This window comes from Paroedura picta, chromosome 1, assembly GCF_049243985.1.
Source record: "Paroedura picta isolate Pp20150507F chromosome 1, Ppicta_v3.0, whole genome shotgun sequence".
Taxonomy (NCBI): domain Eukaryota; kingdom Metazoa; phylum Chordata; class Lepidosauria; order Squamata; family Gekkonidae; genus Paroedura; species Paroedura picta.
The window spans coordinates 192,507,745-192,526,640 of NC_135369.1; positions in this window are offsets into that span (position 1 = coordinate 192,507,745).

Here is an 18,896-nt window from a genome sequence, read left to right on the forward strand (position 1 = left end):
ATTTGACAGAGCAGGCTCACGTAGCAGAAGAAGAAAAAAGAGAGGCCGGATCCAAATTACTCTGCACTTGCCTTCCGGTCCCTCTAATAATAAAAAGAAGAAAAGAATCTCATCTCTGGAAAAATGTATTTTAAAGAAGATAGAGCCCTTTCATCCAAGCAGGTCAAGAGAGGACAGGAGTCTTCTAAAATACGGGAAGAAAGGTCGCTGTGTTGAGTCGGGGTCCAGCCTCACCTGATGAATTCTGATGGTGTCTCCGAGACTCCCTGAAACGGCGCCAGAATGTCTTTAACACCCAGAGAACTAAACACATGGAGGGAGAACTTAGTCTGAAAGCTATTATCATATTCATTTCCTTTTACACTTCTGAGAACATTGCTGATGGCACCTTACAAATTCCTGTGAATTTCCCTTTTTAGTACCTTCGATAGAGGGTGCGAAAGAGAATATGATCAAAATTGATGCTGAAACATCTCCATAGGCGAAAAGGGAGGGGCAGGGAGGGGGGAACCTGCCTGAAAACCAGGCCGTACAAAGAACAAACGATATCATTGCAGCCTTCGTTTTGTAGCCGCATGTCTTTGTGAAGTGTTTTATGTAAAAAGGGGTGGTGTGGGTGTGTAAGATCCAGTTCTGTGGGCAGCGTGACAAGAAGAGGAAACGAGCCAACTACATCCAACACAACACGAAGGATACGGAAGGCACCGTCTTCTCATCCGACAGCCGGGATCTACAGGTGGGTCCTGGAGATTTCCCAAAAAGACAAGTGATCTCCAAAGTAGAGACATCAAGTCCCCTGGATAAAATGGCTGCTATGGAGTGGGGGGGGCGGGCTCCTTGACTGGGCAGCCTACAGCCCAAGTTGGTAAGTTGGTTAAGCATGGGGCTGACATTTCATGACACAAACTATAGTTAAGACTCACTAACTAATAGAGAGAGCGTGATGTGAAAGACCTCTTCCTGAGCCCTGGAGAGGCGATGCCAGTCAGAGTGGATACCAATGATAGAATGATGGAATCATAGAAAGTAGACTTGGAAGGGACCTCATGGGTCATCTAGTCCAGTGGTCCCCAACCATTTTTACTGAGGCCCGGGGGGGGGGGATAGTCTTTTGCCGAGGGACGTTGACGCCTGAGCCCCTGCCCCACTTGCTTTCCCGCTGGCACCCCTGACTTCCCGTTGCCCACTGGGGGGCACTGCCAGCAGCAGCAGCTGCACAGTGCCATGCCAAGGGGGAGTCCCAGCCATGGTGGCCGCTGGAGAGCACCAAAGGTGAGCTGACAGCAGAGTGGTAGGGCAGCCCCCGAGGTAGCAGCCAGGGAGGAGGACGAGGAGGAGCTGTGGCCCAGTACTAACTGATCCATGGACGGGCACCAGTCCCCGGACCGGGGGTTGGGGACCACTGATCTAGTCCAACCCGCTGCGCTGTGCAGGACACTCACAACCCTCTTGCTCATCCACTGTAACCTGCCACCCCTTTGCCTTCACAGAATCAGCCTCTCCGTCAGATATCTCTCCAGCCTCTGCTTAAAAATCTCCAGAGATGAAGAACCCACCACCTCCCGAGGAAGCCTGTTCCACTGAGAAACCGCTCTGTCAAGAACTTCTTCTGGATGTTTAGATGGAATTTCTTTTGAATTAATTTCATCCCATTGGTTCTGGTCCGTCCCTCCGGGGCAAGAGAGAACAACTCTGCTCCATCCTCTATGTGGCAACCTTTTAAATACTTGAAGATGGTTCTCAGATCCCCTCTCAGTTGTCCCCAATGACCTTGGTAGATTGGAATTGGCTTCCTCCATTGTGCAGTCAATCTAAGCCATTTCAGTCTTTGGAGATGAGCACTTTGGCATGGCTGGTATACTAACATCAAACCCTGATCTCAGATCGCACTGCAAAGAATCCTAAAGAACCATCATTAGTGGAGCAGGCCACAAATCAATCCCAGCTTGTTTCAATACACAGTGGTTTCATATAGGGTCTGAACTGGCCTTCTATCACTCCGGTACTCCACTTATAGGCCAAGACAGAAGTACCCCAGTTTCAGATTCTTTTTACATGAGCATTCAGAAGAAGTGTGTTGTTGTTTCTTACTTCACTTACACCCTGCCTGCCTTTCTACAGAGGTGATCGAAAGCAACTTGCCTTGTTCTCCTCCATTGTGTCCTAACTCCAGCCATGTGAGATGGGACAGGCTGAAGGCATGTGAATGACCCAAGGTCGCCCAGCAAGTTCCCTTGGTGGAGTAGGAATTTGAAGTTGGGTCTCTCTAGATTCTAATCCGACACTCTAGCCATTACAACAGGCTGGCTCTTGATCTCAAATTGGCAACAGTCATAATGAGATATTACCTGGTGACTTGATGCAAAATTGATTTGATTATGAATTGTGGTACATGGCCATGGCCATCTCTGGTTATAAGAAGAAGAAGAAGACTGGTGGGATGTTGTCACTTCCATTGGTACCTACAAAGAACTGCCTTCTACTGAATCAGACCATCAGTCCATCAAAGTGCACATTGTCTACTCAAGTACGGCAACAGCTCTCAAGCAGAGGCCTTTCACATCACCTACACCCTGGTCCTTTCAACTGGAGATGCTGGGGATTGAACCTGGGACCTTCTGCATGCTGAGCAGAGGCTCTGCCATGGCCTCTGCCATGTTCACCAGTTCTCTCTTCCACTGTGAATCTCATCATTCCTTTGTCTGCCACTCTCTTCCCAATGGCCCCTTGATCCCCAGGAGCAGAATTCCAAGGGCCTCAAGGGGCTACGGACATAGAGGATGATGGTAGGGATGCCAGACTCCTGGCAGCACCTGGAGAACTCCTGGATTTACAGCTCATCTCTAAGTAACAGCGATCAATTCCCCTGGGAAATGGCTGTTTTGGAGGGTGGACTCCATAGCATTATACTCCACTGAGGTCCCAAATTTCCTGTCCCAAATTCCACCCCCTCCCAGTTCCACCCCCAAAGTCTCCAGGTGTTTCCCAACCCAGAGCCAGCAGCTCCAGGTGATAGAGAAGTCCGTCTCTGACAGCTTTACTTCACTGACTCTGCGTTGGCTCCAACTGCTGCCTATTTTCTTCCTTTGCCAGGAGATGACTCTTGAGGCGCCTTGAAATTTTGTGGGGGTTTTTCAAAGCCGCTCATCATATCTTCATTAATTACATATGTTTATAGGACGCACATGTCCTCCCCCCGTCCTACTCCTGTTAGCTTCAATGTATGTAAAAGTCAGATGAAAGAAAAAAACACAAGCAAACAGAGTTTTCCCCACTGCTTTGATGTCTTCTAATGCCCCATCAGCCCGCTGATTAAACCCTACGCTCTGCGTTCCCCAAGCAGAAGCCTGAGCACTTTACAAGGTGTCTAAAAATATACTGTGATCCTTAAAACACGCAATCACACTTATTGGACAAGGCGGTAAATAATAGATGGTGCTCAAGACCTCTTTTATATTTTATTCACCTCTGCGTATAAATTTAATCCGGGCAAAGCAGAAGTCTCCATCCAGTCGCCACGGAGGGAAGAAGGGAAAGGAACAAGATGCATAGAAGGAAGGTCTCTTTACTTGCTTCGCAACCCAGTTGAGGTCACAAGTGGCCACTCAGGTCTGCTACGGTGGGCAGCTCTGGGGTGGGGCACACCGGGTGATCTGAGGGGCTGGAGCCTGGAGAAGGGGAGGTTTGGGAAGGGGAGGGACCTCAGCACCCTAGAATGCCATTGGGTTCACCCTCCAGCCATTTTCTCCAAGGAGTTGATCTCTACCTTCTGGAGATGAGTGGTAATTCTAGGAGCTCTCTGGTCACCACCTAGAGCAGGGGTAGTCCAACTGCGGCCCTCCAGATGTCCATGGACTACAATTCCCAGAAGCCCCTGCCAGCAAATGCTGGCAGGGGCTTCTGGGAATTGTAGTCCATGGACATCTGGAGGGCCGCAGTTGGACTACCCCTGACCTAGAGGTTAGGATCCCTACCAGCTGCAGGATGTTGAATCCAGAAGATTCCAGTGCAGAATGTCTCTTGAAATCCAAGTGTTTAATTCGGATGGAGCGCAAGGCGAGAGGCAGTCAGAGGTGGTCTGCTGTTGCCTGCTTCTGTGTAGCCATCCAGGATTTCCTTGGTGGTTTCCCATCCAACTACTAACCACAGCCAATAGGGTTGCCATTCCCCAGTTGGGGCCAGGACATCCCCCAGCTTGGAGCCTCTTCCCCTCTTTAAGGTTCCAAGAAACCAAGGGAACATACCAGGTATGGAGAGGGAACAACCAGGAAATAAATGTGACACCCCAGTATCACCCAGAAGTGAGGTAAGGTGATGTTGAAGGGTGATGCTCTGGTTTTTGAGCAAAACTCTATGGTAAGAAGCAAATTCTACCATAGAGGTTTTGCCCACAGACCAGAGCATCACCCCCTGACATCTGCAACGTGCTACATCACCTTTGGGTGACACAGGAACATCACAATAAAATTGGAGTCCAGTAGTACCTTTAAGACCAACAAGGATTTATTCAAGGCGTGAGCTTTCGAGTGCAAGCACTCTTCCTCAGACTATGAACTGGCCATCATAACAGTAGGAATATATAAGCAAAAGTTAATTCTGTTACATTAGTAAATTGTGTCACAGCATCCACACACAGCCACATGATAACTCCCTGCCAAACCAGCCAATCAGACCCCTCGAACCCATTTGTAGTTCACAAAGACATATCAGAAATAAAACTGTCAAAGCCAGTGATCCACAGCTTCCACCCTCCTATTTACGGCTGACCCCATCTGTCTCCATACCAGTATGAAACATTCCTACAAGTAGGAGCTGGATTACTTCCTGTAACATCATGTTTACTTTCCCCTGCTTCCCTTCTGAGAGCCAGTTTGGTATAGTGGTTAGGAGTGTGGACTTCTAATCTGGCATGCCAGGTTCGATTCTGCGCTCCCCCACATGCAACAGCTGGGTGACTTTGGGCACGCCACGGCACTGATAAAACTGTTCTCACCGAGCAGGAATATCAGGGCTCTCTCAGCCTCACCCACCCCACAGGGTGTCTGTTGTGGGGGGAGGAATGGGAAGGCGACTGTAAGCCGCTTTGAGCCTCCTTCGGGTAGGGAAAAGCGGCATATAAGAACCAACTCTTCTTCTTCTTCTTCTTCTTCTTCTAGCTTTCAGCAGGTTTTCCCCACCTCCCATCTCCTGCTGAGTGGCCTGACCGATCTGGCATGCTTCCTGGTCAACTCCTGCTTGGCTTCCTGCATCTGATGAGATTGGGCCAGCCAGGCCAGGGCCGAGATGGTTGGCCGTTATGGGGACTTTCTTTGAGGTCTGCCATCGAAATACTAACTAGGGCTGATCCTGCTTAGCTTCTGAGATCTGGAAGATCTGTCTAGTCTTGAATTATTTGCAAACAAATCTAGAAAGAAACTGCAAATCAAAGGAGCAAATTTGAGTTCCCTTACTTGGAATCTATGGCTCTCAAATGTGTTGGTGAACAGTTCTCCTCAGTATTATGGCTTAACATGACCTGTACTATAAGCAGAGCCATCATTAGGCAGGTCACGAGATGTGATCAACAGTCCAACTGGCAGGACTGTTCAGTGAAACTTGAGTTGAGTCCCTTCCCAGGCCACCGTGCTGCTTTGTTTGACATTCTGGTTGGATGTCGAGGAGGAGGAGGAGGAGGAGAAGAAGAATTTGTTCTTATATGCTGCTTTTCTCTACCCGAAGAAGTCTCAAAGCAGCTTACAGTCGCCTTCACAACAGACACCTGTGAGGGAGGGGAGGCTGAGAGAGCCCTGAGATTCCTGCTCAGTCATAACAACTCGATCAGTGTTGTGGTGAGCCCAAGGTCACCCAGCTGGCTGCATGTGGGGGAGCGCAGAATCTCACTAGATTAGAAGTCCACACTCCTAACCACAACACCAAGCTAATATGTCAGTCAGCTCTACGCCTACATGGTCTGTAGCATCCATCTTGGCAGCTTTCTGGGGTAGCCCCTTCAAAACTATTGCGTGCACCAGTTGGTTATGGGCAGTTGTGGGCAGTTATGGGCAGTTATGGGCAGGCTCGCCCTTGGAAGAGAATCTACCTTTGCAGTAAATCAAAGGACAGCTTCTTCAGGTCAAGCATCGGCCTGAGGAATAAGAAGGAGTCCTAATTATCACTCATCATGAAACGTTAGATTCAAGTCCAGGAGGAACTTAGAGACCAACACTTTTCAGGGTATACACTTTCAAGAGTCAAAATGCCCTTTGTAGGATTGCTAGCTCTCACCTGGGAAATACCTGGTGATTTGGGAGGGTAGGGTCTAAGGAGGGCAGGATTTGGGGGTGGGGACTTCAGCAGGGTAGAATGCCATACAGTGGGTGTGGCCATGCCCTCCAGGTGAACTGAACTCCTTCAGGTAGTGAAAGCTGAGTATAAAAGCCAACCCTTCTTCTACTTCGGACAGGTAATCACTATGACAAATCTTGTTCTCAATCCTCTTGCTATTTAAGCTGTGATGATTGCGACCAGCTTGAAATATCCCTTCTTTTTAAATACAAATTTTGATTGGTTGATTTAGGCTAAATAATAGCCGGATACCCACAAAGAGGACGCATCCTCTAAAAAGAGGACATGTGGTGACCCTAGAGCAGGGGTAGTCAAACTGCGGCCCTCCAGATGTCCATGGACTACTATTCCCATGAGCCCCTGCCAGCAAATGCTGGCAGGGGCTCATGGGAATTGTAGTCCACGGACAACTGGAGGGCCGCAGTTTGACTACCCCTGCCCTAGAGGTTGTCGGAGCAACAGATAATATCTGACTGGGCATGGGAGCATTGGCTGATTCTGAACTGAACGTCTGCAGGCTGCTTAAGCACAAGTGACTGGCTTGTCAGGTATTCAGTTGTGCGAACAGCAGTTTTAGTATGGGCGAAATACCAGACTGGCGGGTGATTGAGCCATTCTATGATCCCCACTGGAGAATAATTGTTCCTTTTCAAATGGAGGGATTCACATGACCCAGACACATTACTGCCTACAAAGGTATGGATCGAATAAAGAGGCGCGGATGACATGTTGTCGTCTGCCGGGAATGTTTGCAACTAGTAATTAATGATCCTGCTCTGCCTAATAAAGACACGCTGTTAATTAAAGTCTTCAGTGTATTAAAGAACAGAAATTACACTTGTGACAAACTCTGGCAACAAATTTGCATTCCAAATTGATGATAAGGGGGTGTTCCCCATCAATGCATGATCCGCTGTTAAAGTAAATAAAGGTAAATAAAGGCAGACTTACCTTATTTGATTCGTTGGTGCTCAAAAGGTGGAAATGCAAGAGGACTCAGTTGAAAATTGTTTCCTCTAAGACAGGGTTGCCAACTATGGTCTGAGGAATTCCTGAAGATTTGGGGGTGTAGCCAGAAGAGGACTGGGTTTGGGGAGGTAGGTGGGCTGTGACTACTCCGTGACACTAAATGTTGCACCAGATGCACCACTGGCCTGACCCAATATGGCTTCTTTAACAACCATAACAACAAAAGCAAGCAATTAAAACAAGTGTGCTACCAGACAATAATTTAAATAAATTCAGAATAAAAACTATGAAAGCTTAATGCTGAGAGCCAGTTGGTGTAGTGGTTAGGAGTGTGGACTTCTAATCTGGCGAGCTGGATTTGATTCTGCGCTCCCCCACGTGCAGCCAGCTGGGTGACCTTGGGCTCGCCACGGCACTAATAAAACTGTTCTGACCAAGCAGTGATATCAGGGCTCTCTCAGCCTCACCCACCTCACAGGGTGTCTGTTGTGGGGAGAGGAAAGGGAAGGCCATTGTAAGCTGCTTTGAGCCTCCTTCGGGTAGAGAAAAGCGGCATATAGGAACCAACTCTTCTTCTTCTTCTTCTTAATAAAAAAGATTTTTAAAAGAAAGATAAAAAATAACATGCTGTTGTACAATAATGGGCTCATCAGAGACAAACCTTTTCCTGATAGGCATGGATAAGTGTCAGGATTGTAGAATCTCTGTCATAAATTTAGCCTGAGTTCCTCCATGTCAGTTATATTGCTGAATGGGACCCGGCGCCTGCTAGTCCCGGCCTTGTAGTTTGTAAGCAATAAAAGTAGAATAGTGATGTTATGTTAACCTTATCTTGTTATGGGCAGAAGGGGTTGTTTGTCACCTCTCTCAAGGATGGGAGTTTGGATTCCTGTTTTTGTTTCACATATGTCTTTCTTCACTCACCCCCCTCCTTGGGAACTGTCAAGTTTTAGGCGGGAGAAATGTATTGATAAGCTGAGGCAAATCTGGCTTCTAGTCAGATTTGACTTCTCAGTCCTATGCGTGTAGTGCTAATCAATAAAACTATTTTTCTTTTGAATAAGTTTTGTTGTGAGTTTCCTGTGCGCTTGACATCAAGTCAAATCTCACAACTCCTTTCACCTGCAAAATGCAGGGCGAGGGACATACTTTTTCTGAGCAGGGAGAGGGCCTGGATTGGGACCTCTCCCAGGGCGAAGGAGCTGGTGCGGGGCCGCACAGCTCAGGCATGATGCGGGCCGTCTCGGGGGCAACCCCGGGGCCCGAGGAATTTTTGGAACGTCACATCACCCAGCGCAGGCGATTGTCAAAATACGACCGCCCTACTGGGGATGAACGGTGGCCGGAGCACCTGGGACTGCCTAGCTACGCGCTGGAGCCTGTGGGTGAGACACGGGACTTGCAGTACAAGCTGGACAGGGTGACTAACTGGCTGCAGGACCTTTCGGGTCGGTTGGATCCGGAGGAGAAACGCCGAACACAACGCCTGCTAAAGGACGTGCTCGGTGGAGGTGCACACGATACCAGTGTGCGAAGAGAGAGCGGTGGGTTTGCACTGCAGGGGCACGGCATGGCGGCCGCGCAAGCAACGGCGGAGGCGGCTGAGGCGCTGGCCCGGGCCCGGGCGCAGCTAGAGATCGAGGCGGAGGCAGAGGCGCGCGCGAGAGCGCAGAGGGAAGGAGAAGACGAGGGCGAGGAACGAGAGGACGAAGGCGGCGCGGGCGGCGGTGGCGCTGGAGCGGACGGCGCGGATGGAGACGAGGACGCAGCGGCGGCGGCAGCGGCACGGGCGGCGGCGGACGTCGCGGGAGCCGAGGCGGCGGCAGCAGCAGCGGCGCGCGAGGCAGCGCGAGCGGCCGCGCGAGCAGCCGCAGCGGCGCAAGCAGCGGAACGGGCGAGAGTGGCGGCAGGGGGAGGCCGAGGCATCGGTCGGGGTGCAAGACCCCCGGCCCCGGCCCCAGCACCGGCGGATTGGGGCCCAGGACGCCTGCCGGCCCACCTCCGTGGAGTGGAGATGCGGAACACCTATAAATTCAAGGCGAAGTTTTCTGGGGACCCCTCCGATTTCCCCACATTTCTGGTGCACCTGCAGGCCTACATGATGGACATGGGGTTCACTTTCCAAGACGACGCTGAACGGGTGCGTTTCGTGGGGCAAGCCCTGGAAGGTAAAGCCGCCAAATGGTTCGTGGATTTGTACCGTTACCACCCCCAAGCCACCCGCGACTACAACCATTTCATGAGAGCCCTGCGCCAGATGTACGTGGAGCCGTTTGAACGGGAGACTGCGGAGAAGAAACTCAGGGCTCACCGGCAAGGAAAATTGTCAGTGGTCGAGTACGCCAGGGAATTTAAGGAGCTGGCTTCCTCGGTGCCGGACTGGACGGAGCCCCAACGCGTGTTGGCGTTCGTGGGGGGCCTCAATCCCACTCTGGCTGACAAGTGCCTCCTCCTGGAAGACCCACTTACAGTCGAAGGGTGGGTCCAACTCGCTGGAGAAATGGAAAACCGCTTGGAGCGGGCCTCGATGGTGCAAGCCCTGGCTGGAAAAACCATGGTGAAGACTTCCACCCCGGCGAAGCCTAAGCCCCGAGCCAAATTGGATCCGTCGGAGCGTACTCGGCGCATGGAGAAGGGGCTGTGCTTGGGATGCGGCCAAGCCGGGCACTTCCTCGCACACTGCCCGACGAAAGCGGCATCAACCCCGAGAGCTACGAGTAGCGCCCCGGCGAAAGCCCAGCCAGCCAAGAAAACCACTACGAAGAAAAGCGCCAAATCTCTCCTGGTACCAGTGGCTGCCGTACCGGCAGTGGACGACTCGGAGGAGGGAAGCGGGCTAGAGGACGAGGACCAAGCTGAGGAGCAGTCGGGAAACGAGGACGGTCTGCTGTAAAGGCGCCCCGCCAGCAGGCCGCCAACAGGGGCAAACGCGTGGTGAGTGATTCCCCATTGCTACTCCTACCGGCCAACCTCTCAAACCCCAAGTCGGGAAAAACTGTGGGAATCCGATGTATCGTGGACTCGGGGTGCACCCAATCCCTAGTGAGCCCGGCACTGGCCGAGACTTTGGGGGTGGGAAAAGTGCCATTGAGGGAACCATTGCCAATCACCCAGTTAGATGGGAAATGTGCTCCCGGTGGGGAAGCCACGGCAAAGACTCGTCCCATGGACTTGGACATAAAAAAACATTGGGAGCAAATCCAACCTTTGGTGGCCCCTCACTCTGCCTTCCCATGCGTGTTAGGGTTGGATTGGCTGAGGGAACATGACCCCCTTGTGAAGTGGAAAGAAGGGACTGTGGAATTTACCTCTACCGCCTGCGAGCAGCACGCTCGGCAGCGGGATCCTCCGAGATCCGGGGTGGTGGCTGCTTTGGGGGCAGGGGAGGCAGCGCTCCCTCCTGAATACCGGGACTTTAGTGATGTGTTCGCGGAGTTAGAGTGCAACCAGCTCCCGCCCCACCGTAAAACTGACTGTGCCATTGAATTAAAGAAAGGTGAACCTCTCCCCAAAGCCAAGCTTTATTCCATGAGCCCTCGGGAGATGGCAGAACTTAGAGAATTCTTGGATAAGAACCTGGCGAGGGGTTTTATTAGGCCGGCCACGTCTTCCTTGGCGGCCCCGGTCCTTTTCGTAAAAAAAAAAGACGGTTCATTGCGGTTGTGCACCGATTACCGTGGGTTGAACGCGGTCTCCACCTGCAACGCTTACCCACTTCCCCTGATTAAGGACTTGTTGGGCCACTTGGGGAAGGCACGCATTTTCACGAAACTGGACTTAAGGGAAGCCTATTACCGTGTTCGGATCAAGAAGGGGCACGAATATTTAACGGCTTTCAACACGCCCCTGGGACAGTTTGAATACACCGTAATGCCGTTCGGCCTCGCCGGCGCTCCGGGCGTGTTCATGAATATGATAAATGAAATTATGCATGATTTGTTGTACCAAGGGGTGTTGGTTTACATTGATGATATTCTTGTGTATTCAGAGAGTGTTGAGAGTCACGCTAAACTAGTCCGAGAAGTGCTCCGCCGCTTGCGGAAGCACCAATTGTTTGCCAAACTGTCAAAGTGTGAGTTCCACCGCGATGCTGTGGAGTTTTTGGGTTTCCGTGTCTCCCAGGCTGGGATCGAAATGGACCCTGGTAAAGTACGCGATCTACTAGCGTGGGAACCTCCACGCACCAGAAGGCAATTGCAAAGTTTCCTAGGATTCGCAAATTTTTACAGGACTTTCATTCCCAACTTTGCCAAGGTAGCATTGCCCCTTACTGACTTGTTAAAAACCAAACAAGGGGGAAAAACGGCAAACCGACCAGGGGCGCCTCTTCCATGGACCCCCCCCTGTCAGGAGGCATTTGACAAACTGAAACTGTTGTTTACGTCCGAGCCTGTGCTGGCCCATGCGGACCCTTCTAAGCAATTTACTGTACAAGTAGATTCCTCGGACGTAGCAATGGGGGCCGTGATCCTCCAAGAGGGGGAGGACGGGAAATTACACCCCCTGGCCTATCTCTCAAAGAAATTTTCGAGTACAGAAAGAAATTGGGCAATTTGGGAAAAAGAAGCGGCCGCAGTAAAATTGGCCCTTTCCACCTGGCGGCATTGGCTAGAGGGGTCCGCGATCCCGTTTGTAGTCTGGACGGATCATAAAAATCTTCAGGCACTCAAGCAGCCCCACTCGCTTTCGGCCAAGCAAATGAGGTGGGCGGAGTTTTTTGCCCGTTTCAACTTCTCCCTAAAGCATCTGCCGGGCAAACTGAACTTTTTGGCTGATGCATTGTCGCGCCTGCCCCAGTACAACAGCAAACGTGAGCCATTGGTAGATACTGTTTTTACCCCCGCCCAACTCGGGATGGCAGCTGTGACGCGCAGCCACTCAAAGACTGATACGCCCATACCGGGGGGCTGGGTCCAAAAGGAGATAGCAACCGACCCAGAGTTTCACTCCCTCCGCCCTGATCTCTCCGAAAAGGGGGGTCTCTTTTTTAAGGGCGAAAGACTCTTTGTGCCTGCGGCGGCCCGAGGAAAAGTCTTGAACCTTTGCCATGATGCAAAAACCGCTGGACATTTTGGTTTTGTGAAAACTCTACACCTGGTCCGAAGACAGTATTGGTGGCCATCCCTACGTAAAGATGTGGAAAAATATGTGCAGGGGTGTCCCATTTGCATTGCCTCAAAAACGGCGGGGGGCAAGAAAAAGGGACTGTTACAACCACAGCCCACCCCCTCACGTCCATGGACTGATGTAACTATGGACTTTATTACAGACCTCCCTCCTAGCCAAGGGAACACCGTTATATGGGTGGTAGTGGATGCTTTTTCCAAACAGGCTCACTTCATCCCCTGCACGGGCGTACCCGCAGCACCAAAACTGGCCTCCCTCTTTATTACACACGTGGTACGTCTGCACGGGATCCCGACACGTGTCTTGACGGATCGGGGCCCCCAGTTCGTTTCTAAGTTTTGGAGGGAGCTCCTAAGACTATTGGGTGTAGAGCAAGCCCTCACCTCAGGCTATCACCCCGAGTCCAATGGTCAGACTGAAAGAGTAAACCAAATCCTGGAGCAATATTTGCGTTGTTTCATCAATCACCAGCAGGATGATTGGGTCTCCTTATTGCCACTTGCCGAATTTGCTTATAACAATGGGGTTCACGCCTCAACCGGAGTATCCCCCTTCAAAGTGGTGTATGGAACTGACTTAGTGTCAGCCCCCACCTGGGAACTTAGCTCCACGGAGGCTCCTGACATTAATAACTGGGCAGCATCCATCAGCAGGGGCTGGCCGGAGATTGTTGCTAGCCTCAAGGAAGCAAAACAAGCCTATAAAACTCAAGCTGATGAGAAAAGAGTGCCTGCACCTGCCTGGGAAGTGGGCGACCTGGCCTACCTGTCTACTAAGAACTTAAGGTGCCAACAGAAATCCAAGAAGCTTGGTCCAAAGTTTGTGGGGCCATTTAAAGTGGTAAAACTGATTAACAATGTGACTGTAGAGCTAGCTTTGCCAAAAACTTATAGGAATGTGCATCCGGTTTTTCATTCCAGCCTGCTGCGAAGAGCTCCAGTCCCGGACGAGTGGCACCCTCCTCCAACTAAGCCTGTGCCAATTTACATCGACAAAGACACCCACTACGAAGTCAACCAAATCCTAGACTCTCGTTTGCACAAGGGTCGCCTTCAATATTTGGTCGATTGGAAGGATTTCCCCTCTGGGGATAAAGAGTGGGTTGAGGCTGGGAATGTGAAGGCGCCCCGCCTTCTCCGGGCTTTCCATCGAGCATTCCCTGATTGTCCTCGCCCGGTTGATGCCGGCTAGGTGGGGGAGTGAAGTTAGTTTTAATGCGGAGGGATGTCAGGATTGTAGAATCTCTGTCATAAATTTAGCCTGAGTTCCTCCATGTCAGTTATATTGCTGAATGGGACCCGGCGCCTGCTAGTCCCGGCCTTGTAGTTTGTAAGCAATAAAAGTAGAATAGTGATGTTATGTTAACCTTATCTTGTTATGGGCAGAAGGGGTTGTTTGTCACCTCTCTCAAGGATGGGAGTTTGGATTCCTGTTTTTGTTTCACATATGTCTTTCTTCACTCACCCCCCTCCTTGGGAACTGTCAAGTTTTAGGCGGGAGAAATGTATTGATAAGCTGAGGCAAATCTGGCTTCTAGTCAGATTTGACTTCTCAGTCCTATGCGTGTAGTGCTAATCAATAAAACTATTTTTCTTTTGAATAAGTTTTGTTGTGAGTTTCCTGTGCGCTTGACAATAAGAGCCTCAATGTGGCTACCTCCAGTGTAAACATCTGGAACACATCTGCTGAAACAAACATAATTCGGTCCTCATCCGATCCGGAAATACAAAACAGTATTTGAGTCAAACTGGGTTGGACAGCATCATGAAATGGACAATCTAGCGGTGTTCAAGATCTACTACAGGGGTAGTCAAACTGCGGCCCTCCAGATGTCCATGGACTACAATTCCCAGGAGCCCCTGCCAGCATTTGCTGGCAGGGGCTTCTGGGAATTGTAGTCCATGGACATCTGGAGGGCCGCAGTTTGACTACCCCTGATCTACTACCTAATTCTGATTGCAGGGGCATAAACATTTATCTAACCAGAGACTGTTAAAACTCCCATATAAATTTACCAAAGGAAAAATCTGGAAATGGGCCCAGGTAAAGAAAGGCCTTTCTTAGTGTAGCCTTGACTTAATCTTTCAGGTAGCGAGACACCTTGTGAGGTAGGTGGGGGTCGAGAGAGCTCTAAGAGAACTGACCTACATGAACAACTCTGAGAGAACTGTGACTGGCCCAAGGACACTCAGTTCTCCAGAATAGGTGCTCTTAACCGTAGGCCATCCTTGTCTCCAAAAAAGGGTTCAAAAAACTTTTGCTACGTGCTGAGAAATGGGCGAGGAAATATCTCCTCTCTCCTCTGCCAGGGCATCGCGGCAATAACCTCACACATCCTGCAGAGGACGGCCAGCAAAATAATCCGTAAAACCAGTTCAGGCTCTGGAGCATGACTTTTCTTTTCAAATGAGAGAGAGAGAGAGAGAGAGAGAGAGAGAGAGAGAGAGAGAGAGAGAGAGAGAGGCCCTCTCCGCTCTCTAGGCTTAACCCGACCTCGTGGCTTTCATTCCTGGCAAACTGCATCCCCAAACCTACCGGCTTGCTGGAGTAACGAGGCACAGGTTGGGGAGAGGCGGTGGGGGGGGGGGCTGCTCAGCGCCTCCCTCCCTGCTTTCCCGTGGCGGTGGAAGTCAGTCCAAGCAGAGCCTTTAATCCAAGATCTCTGGATAGATTCCAACAGGCTTAGGTTGACTTTTCAAGCCACACTAAATACCAGTCCAAAGGCAGCCTTCCCGCCAGGACTTTTTCCTCCTCCCCCGGATTTCTTTTCTGTTTCGTCCCATCTCTCCTGACCAGTGTGATCAACAGGCCTTTCCTCAATCATGTGCATTTTGCCACTATTTTTTAAAATTGTGATTGGATGGCTTGCTAAATCCACGTGATCATGTCAGATGTGGGGTGGGGGTGGGGGGGAAGAGGGGGGATTCACGTCCAAAGAGAACCTGGGGGTCCGCACATTTAAAAGCACCAGGGGCAAGTCTTTTGTCAGTAATGAGATCAAAGGGTTGGGCGCTTCGACGTCCGAACCGGCCTTTTGCGCCCGACGCAGCCAGTGCCACACAGACGCCAAAGCGCCCAACCCTTCCGTTCGTCCTTTCTTCAGTTCCCTCAGGGGCCAACAAATGTGGGAGAGCATTTCAGATGGACCTCCAGCCCTACGGTAGTTTTCCGCTGGAGTGGAATATTAGATGCTGCAGCCTTGTTCAAGGCTAGCTCCAGTGGCGAGGCTTCACTCCAGAGGAAAGAGGTGACCACACGTCTTTAAAATGACAGAGAATGAGGGGATGACAGAGAATGAGGTGGCTGGATGGAGTCACTGAAGCAGTCGGTGCAAACTTAAATGGACTCCGGGGAATGGTAGAGGACAGGAAGACCTGGAGGATCATTGTCCATGGGGTCGCCATGGGTTGGACATGGCTTCGCACCTAACAACAACCATAACAACCACAACAACCACAACAACAACTTAAGGTGCCCATTCAATGGTTAAACATTGTTTGTGACAATGCAAAGTCCTGTAATGTTTTGTCTTTGTACTTTGGCTCTGTAGCTTAGCCTCTGGCCTTGTGAGGAGGATGTACTTAACCATCTCTTGAAATACTGCCAAATAGTGCCAACAGGGCCGTCCTACTTCCAAGGCCAGTGGAAGCGACTAGAATTGTTGATAGTAAACCACTGAGGCTGGGCGGGGGGCTGAGGGGAACAGAACATTGCCTTTTGGGGCCTTTCCGATGACTTTGCAAATTGACAATGGGTGATCTAGGGGGTGGTCCAGGTGGGATGTGCAAAGGGTGGAGATCTTAGGTTATTGGCTTGACCTGTAAGGGCATCATCTTTACCCACCTCCAAAGGAAAGTTATTTAATCTCATGTATCTCTATTGTTCAACACACACGCTTTTCTGGGAAAAACCCCCTGTGTCATTTTGTTCTTCTGCAGTTGAATAAAATTATAAAAGGTTTTCCAGTCTAGCGGTCACTCTGTTTGGGTACTGTTTGGGTAAGTGTGCAGATTTCTGCTTTTTGTGAATTAACTTCCTTCTCCATGCCTCGTAGTAAAGCAGTCTTCCCTGATTGGCCAGGGCATCAGTTCAAAGACTTCCTGGTTCCCCTTGCAAGGCTTCCCTCCCTGTCTTAAAGTGGCTGCGCTCCAGAAGCTTCCCCAATCAAGTGCAGAACAATTTCTGTTTCAGTGGGGGGGGGGGGTATAGAGGAAGTCCTGAGTTAAAATGTATCTGAATTCAGCAGGATCCACAATAGGAAAAAACTAAGTAAGTGCAGAATCAGGGTTTTTTTTGCATCCCCTACCACCCAGTCCCCTTCCAAAAAACAAAGCAAGTGTAGCAACGGGGGGGGGGGGGTGTTTGCATCCCCTACCGTCCAGTTCTTCCAACTGGCGATGTCAGGGATTGAACGTGAAACCTTCTGTGTAACAAGCAGATACTCCACCACCAAGCCACACCCCTCCCTGCAGCCTCTTCATCTATCACAAAAACACCAGATATAAGAATAAGGGGCCCCTTCAGGGAGATCATCAATCTCTCCCTTGAAATGGGGGAATTCCCAGAGGGGCTAAGAGGGGCTAAGAGAGGCAGTGGTTTGCCCGTTGCTGAAAAAAAAGATCTCTGGATCTGAGAGAGCCCGACAACTACTGACCCGTTTTGCATCTAGCATTCCTGGGGAAAATGATGGAAAGGGCTGTCGTGGACCAAATATCGGCATTTCTGGAAGCAGCTTCTGTCCTAGACCAATCCCAGTCAGGTTTCCGACCTGGCCATGGGGTAGAGACAGTGCTAGTCACCCTGATGGATGACCTCCATCTCCAGTTGGACCAGGGTAGGTTAGTGCTGCATGTATTTTCTTTTTCTGGGGCTGCAGGCAGAGGGTAGCACTAGGAGAGCGATCTTCATGCCGCCACCAGCTCACATGCGGAGTCCCGCAGGGGGCAGTCCTCTCTCCAGTCCTCTTCAACACCTTCATGCACCCTCTTTCCCAACTGGCATGCAGGGTTAGGCTGAGTTGCCACCAATATGTGGATGACATCCAGCTCTTCCTCCTGATGGATGGCCGCCCTGACTCTCCCCCAGAAGCCTCAGCCAGCTGCCTGGAAGTGGTGATGAGGTGGCTGAAGCAGAGTCGTCTGAAGCTCAATCCTTCAAAGACAGAGTTTCCTATGGCTGGGCAGAAAAGATCAAAGTAAGGAAGCATGTCTGCCCAAGCCTTGGGCATGATCCTGGATGCTTCCCTTTCCATGGAGGCCCAGGTGACCAGAGTAGCACAGGTGGCCTTCTACCACCTTCGCCAAGCCACATTGCTAGTGTCTTACTTGGCCTTGGAACACTAATCCACGCAACGGTCACCTCCAGGCGAGACTTCTGCAACTCAATCTACACAGGCCTACCCTTAACTCTGATCTGGAAACTGCAACTTGTCCAGAATGCGGCAGCTAGGGTCCTCACAGCAACACCATGGAGGTCCCATTTCCAGCCTGTTCTCCAACAAGTGTGCTAGCTACCAATCGAATTCTGGATCAGGCTTAAGGTCTTAGTAATTATCTTCAAGACCATATACCTTCTGGGCCCAGTGTACCTGAAGGACCGCCTCTTTGCCTTCACCCCTCAAAGCGCTTTATGCTCCACCACCTCCAACTGGCTAATGATCCGTGGCCCCAAGGAAGCCCGCCTGGCCTCAACCAGGGCCAGAGCCTTTTCTGTCCTGGCCCCCACCTGGTGGAAGGATCTCCCAGAGGAGCCTGCAGAAAGGAGCTCCTCCAAAAGGCATTTGGTTGAGTTCGACCAAAACTAAAAAACAGCTACAGGGCACCGATCCTCCCTCCCTGAAGCCATGTGACTAATTGCACCAACCATGGGCCTGTTAGATTGTTAAATGCTGGAGGTTTTCTCTGTTCATTGCTGTTGGTATTGTTACTATTCATTCATTAGGACCAGTGCGTTTGATGTATTATCCTGTTACATTCTGTGTGAACTGCCCTGAGCTTTACGGGAGGGTGGCATACAAATGCAATACATAAATCAACAAATAAATAATCTGCTTCTTCTTTACAGTGTGGAAAGTGCCCAGGAAAAAACCTCTTTTCCATGGTTTCTCCAAAGGGTCTCTACTCAATCCCTCAGCATTTAAGCCCATCTCTCTTCGCCTTCTCTTGCCACGTGACTGGCACAGTGTAATAGATTGTGCTCTTTCCCTTAAAAACAAAACTCTGCTTCTTGTTTAGATAAACCCGGAAGGGCACACATCTGATGCAGGCCGAGAATTAAGCAATAATTAAAGTCACTATCCTGGCCCACCCCCTCTTTGCCAGTATATATAATATATATTTCAGGCAAGGCACTTAGGGGATTTCTCTCCGTCAGGCCTGCTGCTGCCCAAATCAGTGTGTCTTTCCCTTTGATATCCCCACAGTGTTCGCACAGACCCTCAAACACACACAGCTCAGGGTAATATGTCTCTAATGCGC